The 19550-nt window shown below is 35.7% G+C and overlaps 1 pseudogene; it reads right to left on the bottom strand.

The window, feature by feature from the left end:
• Positions 1-423: 423 nt before the first annotated feature.
• Positions 424-11726, bottom strand: LOC105091532 (organic anion transporter 7-like; annotated as a pseudogene).
• Positions 11727-19550: the final 7824 nt, after the last annotated feature.

The following is a 19550-nucleotide window of genomic DNA, read 5'->3' as shown; positions in this document are numbered from 1 at the left end:
CAGAAAGGGATTTCAAATAGGATCTTATGGAAACCATGGCAGGTCAAATAATGACTGGTCTTTGTGAATGACGCTTTGAAATAACTCAAGTTCTGTTATTCTCCCCCTACTATTAAGAAAGTAAGTCATCAATTTTCAAGGCTATGGTATAGCTGGGGAGTAGTAAATGGGACTAGGATATGTTAAAATACCTCAACACTCACTATTCTTTCTGAGATTCAGCCATTTTTCTCAAACAAGAGTCCATGGATTATTGCAAACCTTTGGTTGATTTCTAGAGTTCTGAAAAAGTTTATTCTGACAACTTTTTGCAGATTTTTTTCTTTTATGGAGCAACCCATTTTTGGAAGTCTTCATTTGTCATTTTTGCTGAAATCATCCCCCATGCCAATTCTTAGTGCTAGAGAAAATAAACACTTCCAATTTCAAATAGTTATGGAGATTTTCCTTTACTTATATCCAATCTTACAATGATAAAAAGCCCTCAAACCATCTCCATCACACAATACTTTCCAAAGTTAAATAAAAAACAATTTTCTCATTATAAATAAGTGGGTATATCATTTTCTATTAACAAAAATGATTTCATGATAATGCTGTGTTTATGATACAATGATAACTGAAAAATGCTAGCCTTCTAGGTAGCATGTCATTTTATTCCCTCTTTTATTTCTTCCTCAAATGGCACAATTGGTACTAATGAAGACCATGGCTCAGGACCCTGCCAGGATCTAAACAGATCCCAAGTGTCAGTATTTTCTTCTCTGTTCTCATCACAGCCTTCCTTACAGGTGGTGAATATGGAGAGTGTCCATACCTGGAGAATAAGAATAAGACAAGCAAGGGTATAGTCATTGTCAGCTTCAGTGTCTATCAGTCTTGAATAGCAAAAGCCAGTCCTCCTGTTAGAGTAGGCAGGTAGCTAGATATAAGCAGAGAAAGGGAGACACAGGCCAAATGGCAGGAACCACACACCTTGTGAACAATGGAGGTCCTTGGGCAGCCCGAAAAAATCAGGAACCTCTGGACTGATAAGAAACCCTACATTTTGGGTTGACAAGTGTCCTGGAGGCAGACAAAAAATGTGGGACAAAACAGAAATCTCCACTATCTGAATGTAAAATTTCACTCATTATATCCCCATCTGAATGTAACCTTTTGCTCATTATGCCCTCACCCAACTTCCTGATCAAGACTAAATAAGGACAAAAAATCCCTCCTCCCTTTGGGAAGGTAGAGCTGGGATGAAGATTATGAAAGTCTACCTCAGACCCCTCCCCACCAATAAATATTCTGCCCATTCATTTTTACATCCCATATAATCAGCTTGCCAAAGAAACTCTGGGCAGCTTCCCACCTGGGTCTGTCTGCTGTCCCCTTGAGAGTGTACTATCTATCACTTAATAAATCCCTGCTTTTCTTCCTTCCTTCCTTCCTTCCTTCCTTCCTTCCTTCCTTCCTTCCCTTCTTCCTTCCTTTCTTTCTTCCTTTCTTTCTTCCTTTCTTTCTTTCTTTCTTTCTTTCTTTCTTTCTTTCTTTCTTTCTTTCTTTCTTTCTTTCTTTCTTTCTTCCTTCCTTCCTTCCTTCCTTCCTTCCTTCCTTTCTTTCTTTCTTTCTTTCTTTCTTTCTTTCTTTCTTTCTTTCTTTCTTTTTTTCTTTCTTCTTTCTCTCTTTCTCTCTCTCTCTCTTTCTCTCCTTCCTTCCTTCCTTTCTTTTCTGGATGGTGAACTGGTTATCATTTATTGAGAACTCAGTGCATGCTAGGGATCGTATTATATGACTTGCATACATTGTCCTATTTAATACTCATAGCAACCCTGACAGGTATACATATTAATATCCCTGTTTTGCAGGTGAGGTAACAGAGCTTTAGATTAACTAAATTGCTTAAGATCACAGAGTTAGGAATAACCAAGAGTTGTAACCCATACTATTAGAATATGAACCCAAGTTCTTTCAACTGTGTACTGCTCTCCTTTCTTGACCTCCATGTCTTGTTTCTGAACTTTTTCTATGATGAGACAAGAATCTGCTCCCCAGTAGCACTCCCACAAGTCTTCCCAATACTGTAGGAACTTAATATTATCATTACTACCATAACTAGCTTCTGGGGAACTGCCCACTCTGACACTGGAAGAAAACACAGATAATAATAGTAGTTTCAGACAAAAGGGCAATTTCAAGGTCAATTAAAGGCATGGAGACAATAAAAGGCTCAAAATATTGACTTACACTCGAAGAGTTTGCAAACATAGTCATGGTACAGAACACTGCCAAGAAGCAGAGTGAGCAGGACATGATGAAGGTGGGAGCAAAGGCTGCACAGGTGTCAGCAATGGTGAATGGAATAAACACCATCTGAGTACCATCTTCCACCCAAACCTAAGAAACATTGAACCAGAGCAGGTTATTTATAAACAAAGTTAATATTTGGAAACTTGACAAAAGTCAACACATCTTGAAATTTAGGGTAAATGTTTAACAAGTGAAACATTGCACTTCAGAGTTGGAAGAATAGTTATATTTGTCAACAGTAGAACTGACAGATGTAATGCTCCCTATTTGTCAATATGAGACTGTTCAAATTTACTCACCAGCATATCACCAGGAGGACTCTTACTCCAGTGAAATAAAAGATAAAATATGAAAGTTGTCACAAGTGTTTTATTATAAAATATGTGCATTCAGGTTAGTGGATTTGTGTGTTGAATTTAGAGCACTGAGAAGTGAAATCAGGAGATCTATACTTGGGTCTGCATTATCAAGAAAAAGGCTATACTTATTTGAAAAGAAGAGTGGGATTATGTGCATCAAAGCTGCAGGTAGATTGTGTAAAAACCACTCTCAGTTGTGTCTAGGCTTAAACACCTTGAGAAATATGTTTCAGCTCAAACAGAAGACCATCCAGCAACTGTTCCCCTCAGTGCAGGAACTGATAGAAAGTTCAGAGGAGAGGATGATGGGATACAGAGAATAAGGAAAAAAGAAGGGGAAGACAAAAAGAAGGGCTGTATGTCAGGGAATGGCAGAAAAAAGGCCCTTTCTGGAGTCATCTTGAACAAAATTACATAAGCTGATACTAAATTATCAGTAGGATTAATATATGGACAACCCTTGGTTTTGGACACCTGCTCTGAAACATTTCTTACTTTAATAGTATACTTGTCATTATAAGTCTGGTAAAATGTGTTACTTTCTGAGTATTCTTACAACATATATTTTATTACTATATTTGTATCAGAGAACTCAGAATAGAATTGTGTTTTAAAAAAGAGCTGCGGTTGAGCACATGATGAAAAGGCAATCATTGGAAAACTGAGAAATGAAAATACAGTAAGTATGATGACAGTCTATATATGCTAAATAAATTTTCATAGTACAAGTTGCCAGAGGTTCAGAGGGAGGGATGAATAGGTGGAGCACAGGGCATTAGGGAGATACTCTAATGATGGATACATGACATTATGCATTTCCCCTAAGACTGTGCAACACAAAGATTGTGTCCTAATGTAAACTAAGGATTTATTCAACAATGTATCAATAGTGGCCCGTCAGTTATGAAAAATGTGCCATATGAATACAAGATGTTCATAATACAGGAAATTGTGTGTGTGAGAGGGTACATGAAAACTCTGTACTTTCTTCTCAATATTTCTGCAAACCTAAAATTGCTCTAAAGATTAAAGCCTCTTAGTAAAAATAAACTTCATGGTAAAGGGATGTATAGCAACCTGTTAATATTAGAGATAGGTGTGGTGCTAGAAATGTTGTGGGAACCTGGGAGTCTATCACTGGGAAAGAGCATAGGAAAAAAGTGTTGGGGGCCCACCCTGGAGAGCTATGGAGTGATTTGAAGCAAAAGACTAGATACACACAGAAATATAAGTAGATCTCAAAAACATAATGGTGAGTGAACAAGTAAGGAAGAGATTGGATAAATAACATGATGCCTTTTATGTAAATTAGAATACCTGCATGTTTTAAATAACATATACAAATCAAGAGATAAATAGCAAACACATAATGATCTCTCTGGTGAAGGATGGGAATGGTGACAAATAGGAATGCACACAAACAGATTTACATCTAAGAAAGAAGTCTTGCCCAAACCAATGAGGATACTACACATGAATGAGGAGAATGATTAATTGAACTTTTTTGATTCATTAGAAATTTGGCTGGCGCAGTCTTGCTAGAGTCTTACCATTCCTTTCCTTCTTTCAGGGATTACAGGAAGGCAACATTTCCCAAAATTGATTGTAGTTACCAGGGGCCCTAAAACTGGGTCAGTTGGATGTTGCAAAGAGTGGTATGCCAATTCCAGACCTGGCCATGAAAGGTCCACTGTGGTCTTATACACTTTCTCACAGATGTTGGAGGTCTATAATGAAGCAAGTTAGTTTCATGAACCACTGCCTGAAAGATGGATGCCCAGGAGGGCCCCCCCCTGCCATATTTGACTGAAACATCGGTGAGCATTATCCTTTTATTATGATAATTGGTTAGGATTTTTGGGTAGCTAACTATCATGACTAATATATCAGCACTGTGATGAAAATGCTGTTTGATGAAGATAAGTAGAGAAGCTTCATGTGCATTTTTGATTGGAGGAGGAAGAAGGAGACGAAGCCAGGAGAAATTATAGGATGAACATATGTGTCAGTCTTGATATGAGTTAATGATGAGACCACAGGTTAGGGGGAAAGTGAATGACAGTGAAAAAGGAATGAAGGCATGGATGGATACATAGTGTATAATGAACAACTTTGGGTGGATCTAAAATCTGACAAAGAACCCAAGCCTGGAAAACTTGAGTGATCATTGATAAGAGAACAACAGCCCCAGTCATGGTGACGTAAATGATGATTACATAGTGAGTTATTCTTTAGGCAAAGTTGAATCTACTTGGTATCACTGGTATCAAGCTGCATTTCTTTCCTAAATTACCTCTTACATTCTCGTAACTACAAAATATTTATATGCTAATAATGTCCAAGTTCATATCCAGCCTTGACCTCTTCTGTGACTTTCACATCCCTGTCTATGTCATCTCCATATGCATGTCTAATAGGTAACTTCACCTCAGGAAGTCAAAGTAGACATCTTGACTTTCTCCCCAGATTTGCTTCTACCCTAGTCCTTTCCCATCTTGTAAAGAGGCAACAAAATTCACTCATTTGTTTAGGCCAAAAGCCTATATGCCCTATATATCTATTTCTCTCACTAGAAATCCCTCAGTAGTGAAAAATAATCTAACCTACGAGCAAGTCTTATCACCTTTACCTCCAAAACGTTTCCTAAATCCAAGTCCATTTTATCATCTCCATGGTTACCTCTTATATTTACACTCCTGTCATCTCTTCTCTAGGTTATTTTATTATCTCCTAGCTGGTCTCTGCTACCCCTCAATGAAGAAGTGTGACCTTTAAAAGGCCATGTTATAAAATTTCCCTTAAAAAAATAAAGGGTGGGAAATGACATGAGAGTAACTTGGGTGGAGGCCTCACTGAATGGGGAGTTAGGGAAGAGATCTTTTTTTTTTTTTTTTAACATTTTTTATTGATTTATAATCATTTTACAATGTTGTGTCAAATTCCAGTGTTCAGCACAATTTTTCAGTTTTTCATGGACATATACACACTCATTGTCACATTTTTTTCTCTGTGAGTTATCATAACATTTTGAGTATATTTCCCTGTGCTATACAGTGTAGTCTATTCTACAATTTTGAAATCCCAGTCTATCCCTTCCCACCCTCCACCCTCCTGGTAACCACAAGTCTGTATTCTCTGTCTGTGAGTCTATTTCTGTCCTTTATTTATGCTTTGTTTTTGTTTGTTTGTTTGTTTTTGTTTTTTAGATTCCACATATGAGCGATCTCATATGGTATTTTTCTTTCTCTTTCTGGCTTACTTCACTTAGAATGACATTCTCCAGGAGCATCCATGTTGCTGCAAATGGCAGTATGTTGTCGGTTTTTATGGCTGAGTAGTATTCCACTGTATAAATATACCACATCTTCTTTATCCAGTCACCTGTTGATGGACATTTAGACTATTTCCATGTTTTGGCTATTGTAAATAGTGCTGCTATGAACATTGGGGTGCAGGTGTCATCCTGAAGTAGATTTCCTTCTGGATACAAGCCCAGGAGTGGGATTCCTGGGTCATATGGTAAGTCTATTCCTAATCTTTTGAGGAATCTCCACACTGTTTTCCACAGTGGCTGCACCAAACTGCATTCCCACCAGCAGTGTAGGAGGGTTCCCCTTTCTCCACAGCCTCTCCAGCATTTGTCATTTGTGGATTTTTGAATGACTGCCATTCTGACTGGTGTGAGGTGATACCTCATTGTAGTTTTGATTTGCATTTCTCTGATAATTAGTGATATTGAGCATTTTTTCATGTGCTTTTTGATCATTTGTATGTCTTCCTTGGAGAATTGCTTGTTTAGGTCTTCTGCCCATTTTTGGATTGGGTTGTTTATTTTTTTCTTATTGAGTCGTATGAGCTGCTTATATATTCTGGAGATCAAGCCTTTGTTGGTTTCACTTGCAAAAATTTTCTCCCATTCCGTAGGTTTTCTTCTTGTTTTATTTCTGGTTTCCTTTGCTGTGCAGAAGCTTGTAAGTAAGTCCGATCACTAGAAAGGAAATAGAAATAGCAATTAAAAACCTCCCTACAAATAAAAGTCCAGGACTGGATGGCTTCACCGGGGAATTCTACCAAACATACAAAGAACTCATACCAGTCCTTCTCAAACTCTTCCAGAAGATTGAAGAGGAGGGAATACTCCCAAACTCATTCTATGAAGCCACCATCACCCTGATATCAAAACCAGGCAAAGACACTACAAAAAAAGAGAATTATAGGCCAATATCACTGATGAACATAGACGCCAAAATCCTCACCAAAATTTTAGCAAATAGAATCCAACAACACATAAAAATGATTATACATCATGACAAAGTGGGGTTCATCCCAGGGACACAAGGCTGGTTCAACATACGCAAATCAATCAGTGTAATACATCACATCAACAAGAGAAAGGACAAAAACCACATGATCATCTCAATCGATGCAGAAAAAGCATTTGATAAAATTCAACACCCATTTATGATAAAAACTCTCGCCAAAGTGGGTATAGAGGGAACATATCTCAACATAATAAAAGCTATATATGACAAACCTACAGCCAGCATAGTACTCAACGGTGAAAAACTCAAAAGCTTCCCACTAAAATCTGGGACAAGACAAGGATGCCCACTATCACCACTCCTATTCAACATAGTCCTGGAAGTCCTAGCCACAGCAGTCAGGCAAGAGAAAGAAATAAAAGGGATCCAAATTGGAAAAGAAGAGGTAAAAGTGTCATTATATGCTGATGACATGTTACTATATATAGAAAACCCTAAAAGGTCCACACAAAAGCTACTAGAGCTGATTGAAGAATTCAGCAAGGTAGCAGGTTACAAAATTAACGTTCAAAAATCAGTTGCATTTCTTTACACTAACGATAAATCAACAGAAGAAGAAAGTAAAGAAACAATCCCCTTTAAAATAGCACCCAAAGTAATAAAATATCTGGGAATAAATCTAACCAAGGAGGTGAAAGAATTATACACAGAAAACTATAAACCATTGATGAAGGAAATTAAAGAAGACTTTAAAAAATGGAAAGATATTCCATGCTCTTGGATTGGAAGAATCAATATTGTTAAAATGGTCACACTGCCCAAGGCAATCTACAGATTTAATGCAATCCCTATCCAATTACCCAGGACATATTTCACAGAACTATAACAAATCATAATAAAATTCATATGGAACCATCAAAGACCTAGAATTGCCAAAGCATTACTGAAGAGAAAGAAAGAGCCTGGAGGAATAACTCTCCCAGACTTCAGACAATACTATAGAGCTACAGTCATCAAGACAGCATGGTGTTGGTACCAAAACAGACATATAGACCAATGGAACAGAATAGAGAGCCCAGAAATGAACCCACAAACTTTTGGTCAACTAATCTTTGACAAAGGAGGCAAGAATATACATTGGAATAAAGACAGTCTCTTCAGCAAATGCTGTTGGGAAAACTGGACAGCAGCATGTAAAACAATGAAGCTAGAACACTCCCTTACACCATATACAAAAATCAACTCAAAATGGATTAAAGACTTAAACATAAGACAAGATACAATCAACCTCCTAGAGGAAAACATAGGCAAAACATTATCTGACATACATTTAAAAAATTTTCTCCTAGAAGATATAAAAGCAAGAATAAACAAATGGGACCTAGGGAAGAGATCTTAGAGGAAGTCACATTTAAATTTAAGAAATTAGAAGGTATAGGCTGAGCAATGTGTAGGAAAAAGAATATTTGGGGCAGAAGGAACATATGTCAATGGTATCTGGTGGAAACCCAGCTTGATGTTTTGAAGACTAGCAGGGAATGGGGGAAGGTGGCAGGAGATGAGGTGAGAAAGGGATGCAGAGGCCAAATCTTATGCTTGACAGTAAGCACAGTAAGAAACCTAGTAAGAAACTTATATTTTATTCTAAGTCCAGTGGAATATCATTGGTGTGTCACTTGGATCCTGAGGAAGGACAGATAGAAAAAAATTGAGAAGGCACAGATTAGCTTGGTATATGGATGAAATGTGTTACATTAACAAAAGTCAAACACTAGCCAGTGGTGCCTTTTAAAGGTGTGAGCTACACATTCTCAAAAGTCTTCTAACAGAAGCTAGGTGGTTATTAGTTAGAAATGTAGAGCTGCCTTCATTTCATAGGGAATTGAACTTGATAACTTTAAGGTTCCTTTAATAGCTTCTAAAATACCCTTTATGATTTAAGATGTGATGGGATCATTTTACAAATCTGAGCCAAGGGTATTGAAATCAATCCTCTTAACAACTGGTCACTATTATCTCCTACCCAACTATTCTCCCAACCCAACTGTCCCACCCTCATCATTATTATATCTCCTATTAAACATTTCATTGAAGTTTAAGTTATGTACAAAAATGCACATATCAATTTCATACAAACTTGTTAAGTATCACAAAATAAATGGGTTAAAATCCATTTAACCAGTCATAGATCAAAATTGAACATTGCTATCACTCAAGAAGCCCATCTTGTGTCTCCTGTTAGTTGCCATTCCCACCAAAGATATCTAATATCATGACTTTTAGTACCATAAAACTAGTTTGCCTGCTTTTGATCTTTATAAAAATTAGCATCATACAGTGTATGATCCTTATGTCCTTATATAATGTTTTTTTCCAAGTTTTTGTATGTAACTACATTTTGTTCTTTCTTGTTGCTGAATATAAATTTATATGAATATTCCACAGTTTATGTTTTCATTCTACTTTTGATGGATATTAACCTGGACCTAAGCTCCAAGAAAACTTATTTATCTTCATTTTAAAAATTAAATGGCTTTATTCATTTATTCATTCATTCATTTACTCATTATGCTATTTGAGTTAGTGGTACAGAGGCTTGAGTCTGAACACTGGGGGAAATGAACTCTGCTTCAAAGATCTATGTGGGCAATATTTAACTGTGATAAAATCAAAGGTTATAATTTTTAGCTAGAGACTACTAAATGTAATTGGCTGGCAGATGTCCTTAGGCATTAATGTCCCCTCAGTACCCTCATAGGAGACATGCTTGGGTGACAGCAGTGGTTGACTGCCTCTTTGAGAAGAAGCTCTCCCGGGACACTGGAAATTTCAGACTTCTTATTCTCAAGCCATGTTATCCAAGATTCTTAATGTTATTAACTTTATGTGGTTACAAGTATTACCTATTAAAGGCATTTCACTAGGATCGGCATCTAGGTTACAGGTGCAGTGTCTTACCGTGGCATCAGTGCCACATTACTACACAGTCTGCATATTTTATAATGATGATTACACTTTCACGTGTGCACCTACATTGCAGGTATGAAATGATGACCAGCCTGAAAGGGTCTATAATCATTTATCTCACAGGGTCTGGGTGGTTCAGAACATTGTCAAGGCCAATGATACTGTTTCACAAATTTGTGCTTTCAAACATATAGGTTGTTTCTGCCTCAAAACCCTTTCCTCTCCCTGCATTAAGCCAATTTCTAGTCCTAAACCTCATATCCTAGCCTCTGCTCTGAAAATCTTTTCCTGAAACTTCTTTGAGTCTGACTTAGATTTTTTTTCTGTCCTCCTTATGCAAAACATTGAACAGATGATCACACTAGACTATGATTTCCAGTTTATGTATAAAGTACTCTTATTAGGTTGTAGCGCCCTGGAGTCAGAGACACAAGTCAACACATAGCTCAATGCAAAACATACAAAACTCAGTATAGATTTCTAAAATAAAGGAATGAATATAGCAGTTGATAAATAGCCCATCAGAAACTGAGGTGGCACTCACCTGTCTGAAAGATGGCCATATATCAGACCTTCCAGCAGCAGTCCAACCATAAATAGGGATTAAGCCATTGATTTTAATGACTGAGATTCACATACCAGGTCCCACTGGAAGAGAAGGAAAGAAGCACAGCAGTTTTAGAAGAGTTTAAACTCTTAGTGGAAACTGACTCCAAACTCCTACGTATGATGCAACTGATCCACTGCTATTTGGGTCCTACTTCCTTCTCCAACTAGTCTCCCCTGGTATCCCACACTCTGGAAGTATTGACTTATTTCAATCCTTCAGAGGAAGCTGGATCACTCTTTCTTATCTCATATCCTTTGAACAGACTGTATCCATCTATCTATATATATATACTCATTTTCCTTTTGGACTAACAATTTCCTTTATTACATTGATTTATATCATTCTTCAGATATTACCTCAAACATATTTTTTGCAAGAAGCTTTCCCTCATCCTATAAGTAACATAAGAGCTCTGCCTTTGACTTCACTTAGCAGTCTATAATTCAACTACTATAGTAACTCTCATCTTTGGTTACTCATCGAATCACTTGAAGAGCTTAGAGAATAATGATGCCTGGATCCTTGGCCCAGAGGTTCTGATTTATTTACTATGGGCATCTGTTTTTAAAGAGTATTGAGAACCACTGACCTAGCATAACATTACCCTTTATAAGTCTTTCTCACTAGATTAAATGATGTAATAACAGGTTCATGTTCAGTGCATTCATTAACCTCAATACTAATACTCTTGACTGCTATAGTATAGCTGAGCAGTTACAATGAGGAAAAGGCTGATTACAGTATTCACCTGGGGCTAACTGTATAAAGCAAGTATATTCTTTGTGTTCATTCTAAACACTTTGATCGTTTAAATGAGGCCTCTTACCTCAGTCACGATGGTGGAGGAGAAGGAGCTTTGGTTATATGCCCAGCTGTCCACACAAGACTCAAGTCATGTTGAGGGGAAAGTCCCATTCAGGTGAAGGAGCTGCCACTGAAGATGGTTGAAGTGATGATATTTCTCTGGCCTCAGGTTTGAGTTCAGTGGGACAGAGATTCTCAAGAGGATGTCTTGGCTGAAGGTCCCAGTGCCATTAGGAGAGACAACGTCATCATTGAGGATGTGAACCCAGGAGCAATGACCAGGGATGGCTGCAGTGAAGTTCTCCAATAGAATATGATGGTACGCAATGAGGCTGGAGAGACAAAGGAAAACCACCTGAAGGGTCTGGAGTCTTCTAGGCCTCTAACTTGAACCAGGAGATCCTGAAATGCCATCAAGGCTGAAGAGGTGGTCCCCTGTAAAGGCACAGGTGATCTTCTATAAAGGCACAATGATGCTATCGAGATACATTCAAAGGGAGAAAATATTTCCTTTCACAATGTCACACTAAGTATGGGTTGATCCAGACATCATAACTTTTTCCTCAGCAGACTCTGCCTCACCACTACAGAAGAGCAGTGGGATGAGTTGCCCCTAAGTCTTCTGAGTGTAGGCAGCTAGATAGTTTCAATAAAGTCATAGACATTATTATTTGGCAAAGAGATTTTCAAATAACCTGCTTAAAAGACTACTGAGTGAATGATCCTGACCTTAGGGGCTCCTGAGAAGCCAACAGTAGACTTTCAGGTCTGAAATACACTTGCTCAATGACCTGCTATTATTTTCAGAAAAGGGATGTTTGGAGATTCAAAAGTGAACTGCTTTGTGATGTTCCTGTGCAAAGAGCAGAGAGCACGGCTTTTTTTGGTTAGGGCAAAATTTTTGTTCTGAATGCATATTTATTTACTTTATTTTTATTTTTATTGAAGTATATAGTTGGTTTACAATTACAATTAATTTCTGTTGTCCAGTATTGTGGTTCAGTTATACACACACATATGTATTTCTTTTCATATTCTTCTTCATTATAAGCTATTACAAGGTATTGAATTTAGCTCTCTGTGCCATATAGTAGGGCCTTGCTGTCTATTTCACATATAGTAGTTAGTATCTGCAAATCCTGAACTCCCAGTTTATCTTTCCACCCTGCCTTTCCGCCCTGGTAACCACAATTTTGTTTTCTATGTCTGTGAGTCTGTTTCTGTTTTGTAAATAAGTTTGTTTGTGTCTTTAAAAAAAAAAAGATTCCACATATAAGTGATATCATACTTTATTTTTCTTTTTGGCTTACTTCACTTATTATGACTATCTCCAGGTCCATCCGTGTTGCTGCAAATGGCATTATTTTATTCATTTTTATGGCTGAGTAGTATTCTATTGCATAAATATACCACAATTTCTTTATCCAGTCATCTGTTGATGGACATTTTGGTTGCTTCCATATCTTGGCTATTGTAAATAGTACTGCTACCAACATTGGGGTGAGTGTATCTTTTCCAGTTAGAGTTTCCTCCAGATATATACCCAGGAGTAGGATTTCTGGATCATATGATAAGTCTATTTTTAGTTTTAAAGGAATCTCCGTACTGTTTTCCATAATGGTTGCACCAAACTGCATTCCCACCAACAGTCTAGGAGCGTTCCCTTTTCTCCACACCCTCTCCAGCATTTATCACTTGTGGGCTTTTGAATGATGGCCATTTTGACTGGTGTGAAGCGATAACTCACTGTAGTTTTGATTTGTATTTCTCTAATAGCAATGTTGAGCATCTCTTCATGTGCCTATTGGCCATTTGTATGTCTTCATTGGAGAAATACTTGTTTAGGTCCTCTGCCCATTTAAAAACATTGGGGTTTTTTTTTTGATATTAAGTTGTATGAGCTGTTTGTATATTCTGGAAATTAAGGGTTAGGGCTGAATTTTGATTAAGAGTTAAAGAAAGCTTCCCTTAATTAAATTAAAGCAGAGTAGAATGTTGGACATTAAGCTACTTTTGGTTACTGAAGTTCTGCTTTCATTCAAATCACACCAGGACTGTGATTTTAAGATTTTCAAAATAAGGGAATTTTGAAAGGGAGAAAGGAAATAGTATTTTTCTGTAATTGTTTACTTCCCCAGATTTTTTGCATCATTCAAATGGCATTATGGACTAACTTTCTCTGCTATTGCTATAAATAAAACAATATTAAAGTATATATATATTTATAAATTTACAAATAAAACATGAATTCAATGTTTCAATGTCTCATAATTTAGTTAATGAGACAGGTACATAAATAATTACACTGCATCCACTTGATTTCATTTTCATTTCTCTTGGTTTTGATCTCTTGTTATTGATTATACACAGGTTTCAAATATTGTTTTTTGCTCTTTTCTTTTTTTTTTTTTTTAAGGTTTTTAAAAGATGTCTCAACTCGATTGCTAGTCTGATTCAAATTGCTCTTCTATTATCGATTATACACTATTTTTAAATCATTTATTCCTCTCTTCTTTTAAAATTCTCTTTCTCTCTCTTTTTTAAAGTTTTATTCCTGCATAGGCATTAGATAAATAAATAAATAAATAAACTCCTTAAGGACCACAATAGATAACTGATACTCTATAAGCCACAGTGCCAGAGACATATGAGCAAGATGAAGAAGCAGAGGAATGACTCCCAATTAAAATAGCAAGAGAAATCCCCTGAAAGAATGATCAATGAAATAGACATAGATGGCCTACTAGATCAAGATTTCAAAAAAGGAGTGATCAAAGTACTGAAGGAACTAAAAGAGATAGTGTTCAGGGATATAAAATATGTTAAAAATGAAATTGAAGCTATAAAGAAGAGCCAAGTAGAATTGGTAAACTCATTTGCTGAGATGAGAGCTGATCTAAAGGCTGTACAAAGCAGACTAGATAATGCAGAGGAACAAATAAGTGACCTAGAAGACAGGACAACAGAAAGCACCCAATCAGAACAGCTGAGAGAAAAACAAATAAAAAACAATGAAAACAATATGAGGGACCTATGGGATAATATAAAGTGTGCCAGTCTATGCATAATAGGGTTCCAGAAGGGGAAGAAAGAACAAAAGGGATTGAAAAGGTATTTGAAGAAATCATGACTGAAAACTTCCCAAAACTAAAGAAGGAATCAGATATCTAAGTACAGGAAGCTCAGAGGGTCCCAAACAGGAAAAACGCAAATAGACCCACACCAAGAAATATTATAATCAAGACGGCCAGAGTTAAGTATAAAGAAATGATCCTAAAATCAGCAAGAGGAAAACAAAGAGCAAGTTACAAGGGAACCCCCATAAGACTCTTAGCTGATTTCTCTACACAAACACTACAGGCCAGAAGAGAATGGCAAGATATATTCAAAGTCCTGAATGAAAAAAAGATGCAGCCTAGGATACTTTATCCAGCAAAGCTATCCTTTAGAATAGAAGGAGAGATAAGGAATTTCACAGACAAGCAAAAACTAGAAGCATTTAGCAACACTAAACACATGCTAAAAGAAATACTGAAAGGTCTACTCTAAATAGAAAAGCAGCAGGATGCTACAGAAATGAGAAACTCATAACTGAAAATGTGATAACTACCATGAATTACAAATAGAATAAACATGAAATTGTAAAAGAAGAATCTAAATCATTAAGAGTGGGAGAGGGAAACAAGAAAATATAGAATACTTTTTTCTTTCTTTCAAAAATTTTTGTTCTCAGTAGGATGGGTTTGAGGTTATATTACTATATGTTTATTAGAAACAGTTATAGTAATGGGTAAATAGACTTACAAAAAAGGGTAACCACAAGCCAAAAACTTACAAGAAAGTCACATAAACTAAATAAAATCCATGATAATACAAAGGAAAATGACCAAACCACAAAAGGAAGAAGAAAGGAACAAAGAGGAAATACCAAATCAACTGCAAAGATAAGTTCAAAATGCCAATAAACACACATCTATCATTAATTACTGTAAATGTTAATGGACTAAATGCTCCAGTCAAAAGACATAGAGTGGCAGACTGGATAATAAAGCAAGAACCTTCAATACGTTGCATACAAGAGACCCACGTTAGGGAGAAGGACACATATAGATTGAGAGTGAAAGGATGGAAAAGGATATCCCATGCAAATGGAAAAGCCAAAAAAGCAGGTGTAGAAGTACTGATTTCACACAAAATAGACTTTAAAACAAAGGCCATAAAGAAAGATAAAGAAGGACATTTTATAATGATTAAAGGAGTGATACAAGATGAGGCTATTACACTCGTTAATATATATGCACCCAATATAGGAGCACCTAAGTACATAAAACAATTACTAACAGAGATAAAGGGGGATATTGATGGGAATAAAATCATAGTTGGAGTTTTTAACACTGCATTAACGTTACTAGATAGATCTTCCAGACAGAAAATAAATAAGGCAACAGAGAAATTAAGTAATACAATAGAAAAATTAGATTTGGTGGATATTTTCAGAGCATTACACACTCCCCCCCCAAATAGGATGTACATTCTTTTCAAGTGCACATGGAACATTTTCTAGGATTGATCATGTACTTGGGCACAAAAGAAACCTCAACAATTTTAAGAAGATAGAAATTATCTCAAGCATCTTTACTGACCACAATGCCATGAAACTAGAAATCAACAACAGAGAAACAAAGGAGAAAAAAAGGAAAGCATGGAGATTAAACAATATGCTGTTAAAAAACCAATGGGTCAATGAGGACACCAAAGCTGAAATTAGAAAATACCTTGAGACGAATGAAAATGAAAACACAACCACACAAAATTTATGGGACACAGCAAAGGCAGTACTAAGAGGAAAGTTTATAGCAATACAGGCCTTCCTCAAAAAAGAAGAACAATCTCAAAAAAACAATTTAACCCACCAGCTGAAAGAACTAGAAAAAGAAGAACAAAAAACCCCAAAAGGCAGCAGAAGGAAGGAAATTATAAAGATTAGGGAGGAAATAAATAAAATAGAGATTAAAAAGACCATAGAAAAATCAATCAAACCAAAAGCTGGTTTTTTGAAAAAGTAAATAAAATCGACAAACCTCTGGCCAAACTCACAAAGAAGAAAAAAGAGAGAGCACAAATTAGCAAAATAAGAAAGGAAGATGGAGAAATTACAACAAATAAAATAGAAATACAGAATATCATAGAATAATATTATGAAAAACTATATGGAACCAAACTGGATAGCCTAGAGGAGATGGGACAAGTTTCTGGAAACATACTGTCCACTAAGACTGAATCAAGAAGAAACTGACCACTTGAACAAACCGATCACTAGAAATGAAATCGAAATAGCAATAAAAAAACCTCCCTACAAATAAAAGTCCAGGAATGGACGGCTTCACTGGGGAATTCTACCAAACATACAAAGAAGAACTCATACCAGTCCTTCTCAAACTCTTCCAGAAGATTGAAAAGGAGGGAATACTCCCAAACTCATTCTATGAAGCCACCATCACCCTGATACCAAAACCAGGCAAAGACACTACCAAAAGAGAGAATTATAGGCCAATATCACTGATTAACATAGATGCCAAAATCTTCACCAAAATATTAGCAAATAGAATCCAACAGCACATAAAAAAGATTATACATCATGACCAAGTGGGTTTCATCCCAGGGACACAAGGGTGGTTCAACATACGCAAGTCAATCAATGTAATACATCACATCAACAGGAGAAAGGACAAAAATCACATGATCATCTCAATAGATGCAGAAAAAACATTTGATAAAATTCAACACCCATTTATGATAAAAACTCTCACCAAAGTGGGTATAGAGTTCAATTTTTAAAGTCTGTTTTCTATAGTGCAAATATAGGTACCCCTGCTCTCTTTTGTTTACAATTTGTTTGAACTATTTTTTCCAACACTTCACTCTCAGTGTATGTGTGTACTTAAAGCTGAAGTGAATCTCTTGTAGGCAAAATATTACTGAATCCTGCTTCTAAAAATTTAAATACATTATATATCTTTTGATTGGAAAATTTGATCCACTATGATTAAAGTAATTAGTGAACGGTAAGGAGTCACCATTGCTATTTTGTTAATTGCTTTCTGAATGCTTTGTAGATTTTTTCTTTCTTATTTTCTTACTTTCTTTATTTGTGACTTTATGACTTTTGGTGATGATGTGCAATGAATCTTTTCTCATAATCTTTTCTGTGCCTCTTTTGTGGTTATCATGAGGCTTACATAAAATATTTTTGTAACATTTCTATTTTATGTTGATATAACTTAATGTAAATGCATATAGAAACTATACTCTTACTGCTCCCCCTCATATTTTACTTTATTAAGTATAACTGATATCTTCTTTATATTGTGTATCCAGTAACAAATTATTGTAGTTATCATTATTTCTAATAAATTTGTTTTTTTAAGTTTTGAAGTTGTTGTAAGTGAATTACATACCACCCTTACAATATTAGAGACTATGACTATGACTGTATTTTTACCAATAATTGAAAACTTACAATATATTTTATTTTTTATGTAATTTATATATTCGTATGTTTCTTTTTTTTTTTATCATGCTATTAGTATCTTTTTATTTCTGCTCTAATACTACCCTTTAGCAGTTCCTGTAAGGCAGGTTTAGTGGTGTTGACCTCCCTTAGCTTTTGTTAGTCCTGGAAAGTTGTTATCTTCTTCATTTCTGAAGGACAGCTTTGTTATGGGTAGTATACTTGGTTGAAATTCTGCCCTCTCTCCAATTTTTTGAATAAATCACCTCACAATCTCTGGTCTAGGAAGCTTTAGTTCATAAATCTGGTCATAGTCTTATAGGGGCTCCCTTGTATGTGAATGTCACTTTTTTCTTGTTCAAATTTTTCTCTTTTTGTTTGACTTTCGACAATTTAATAACAGTGTGTTTCAGTGCAGCTATTTTCAGGTTTAATCTATTTGTGGTCTGGGTCTCATGAATCTGATTTTCATTTATTTTCCCATGATTGGGAAGTTTTCAACCATTTATTGCTTTAAATTGATTTCTGTCTTTTTACTTTCTTCTTAGATTCCCATAGTGCATGTATTTTTCCCTTTTTTGGTCCCATAAATCCTGTAGACTATCTTTACTCTTTTTTATTTAGTTTTTCTTTTTTCTCCTCTGACTGATTAGTTTCAAATGACCCATCTTCTAGTTCAAGAATTTTTCTTCTGCAATGTTGAGTCTGTGCAAGCTCTCTATTAAATTCTTTAGGCAGTCATTGTATTCTTCAGCTCTAGGATTTCTGTTTCTGCTTGTTTTTGTTTTTGGGTGGCTTCTATTTCTTTGTTGAACTTCTCATTTTGTTCATGTTACTGTCTGTACATGTAGTTCTCTGAACTTTTTAAAAATTGAAGTATAGTCAGTTTACAATGTGTCAATTTCTGTATATAGCATAATGTTTCAGTCATTATATATACATGTATATTCCTTTTCTTATGCTTTTTTGTTACAAGTTACTATAAGACACTGAATATAGTTGCCTGTGCTATACAGTATAAACTTGTTGTTTATCTATTTTATATATAGTAGTACCTGCAAATCTCAAACTCTCAATTTGTCCCTTCCCATCCCCTATCTCCACTGGTAACCACGAATTTGTTTTCTATGTTTATGAGTCTGTTTCTGTTTTGTAAATTAGTGTCTTTAAAAAGATTTCATGTGATATCATATGGTATTTTTCTTTCACTTTCTGGCTTACTTCACTTAGAATGACGATCTCCATTTCCATCCATGTTGGTGCAAATCATTTTATTCTTCTTTATGGGTGAGTGGAGGAATATATATATATTTTATATATTTTATATATTTTATATATTTTATATATATCTTTTATGTGCTGGTGTCAGAGCCCTGACAAATTGATCATTTTATCCTTATGAACTTGGCCTCCTCATCTCTGATAATGCTTCTCAATTTCAAGTACATATTTTCCATTATATATATTATATATATATATTCCATTATATACATTATATATATTATATATATATCACAACTTCTTTATCTAGTCATCTGTCAATGGTCATTTAGGTTGTTTCCATATTTTGGCTATTTTAAATAGTGCTGCTGTGAACATTGGGGTGCATGTATCTTTCTGAGTTAGAGTTCCCTCTGGATATCACTGAACTTTTAAAAGAGGATTATTCTGAATTATTTTTCAGAAAGCTACTAGATCTCCATTTCTTTATTGTCAGGTTTTGGAGTTTTCTTTCCTTTTCT

This window comes from Camelus dromedarius, chromosome 12 (genome assembly GCF_036321535.1).
Source record: "Camelus dromedarius isolate mCamDro1 chromosome 12, mCamDro1.pat, whole genome shotgun sequence".
Lineage (NCBI taxonomy): Eukaryota > Metazoa > Chordata > Mammalia > Artiodactyla > Camelidae > Camelus > Camelus dromedarius.
This window is presented reverse-complemented; position numbering and strand designations above follow the sequence as displayed.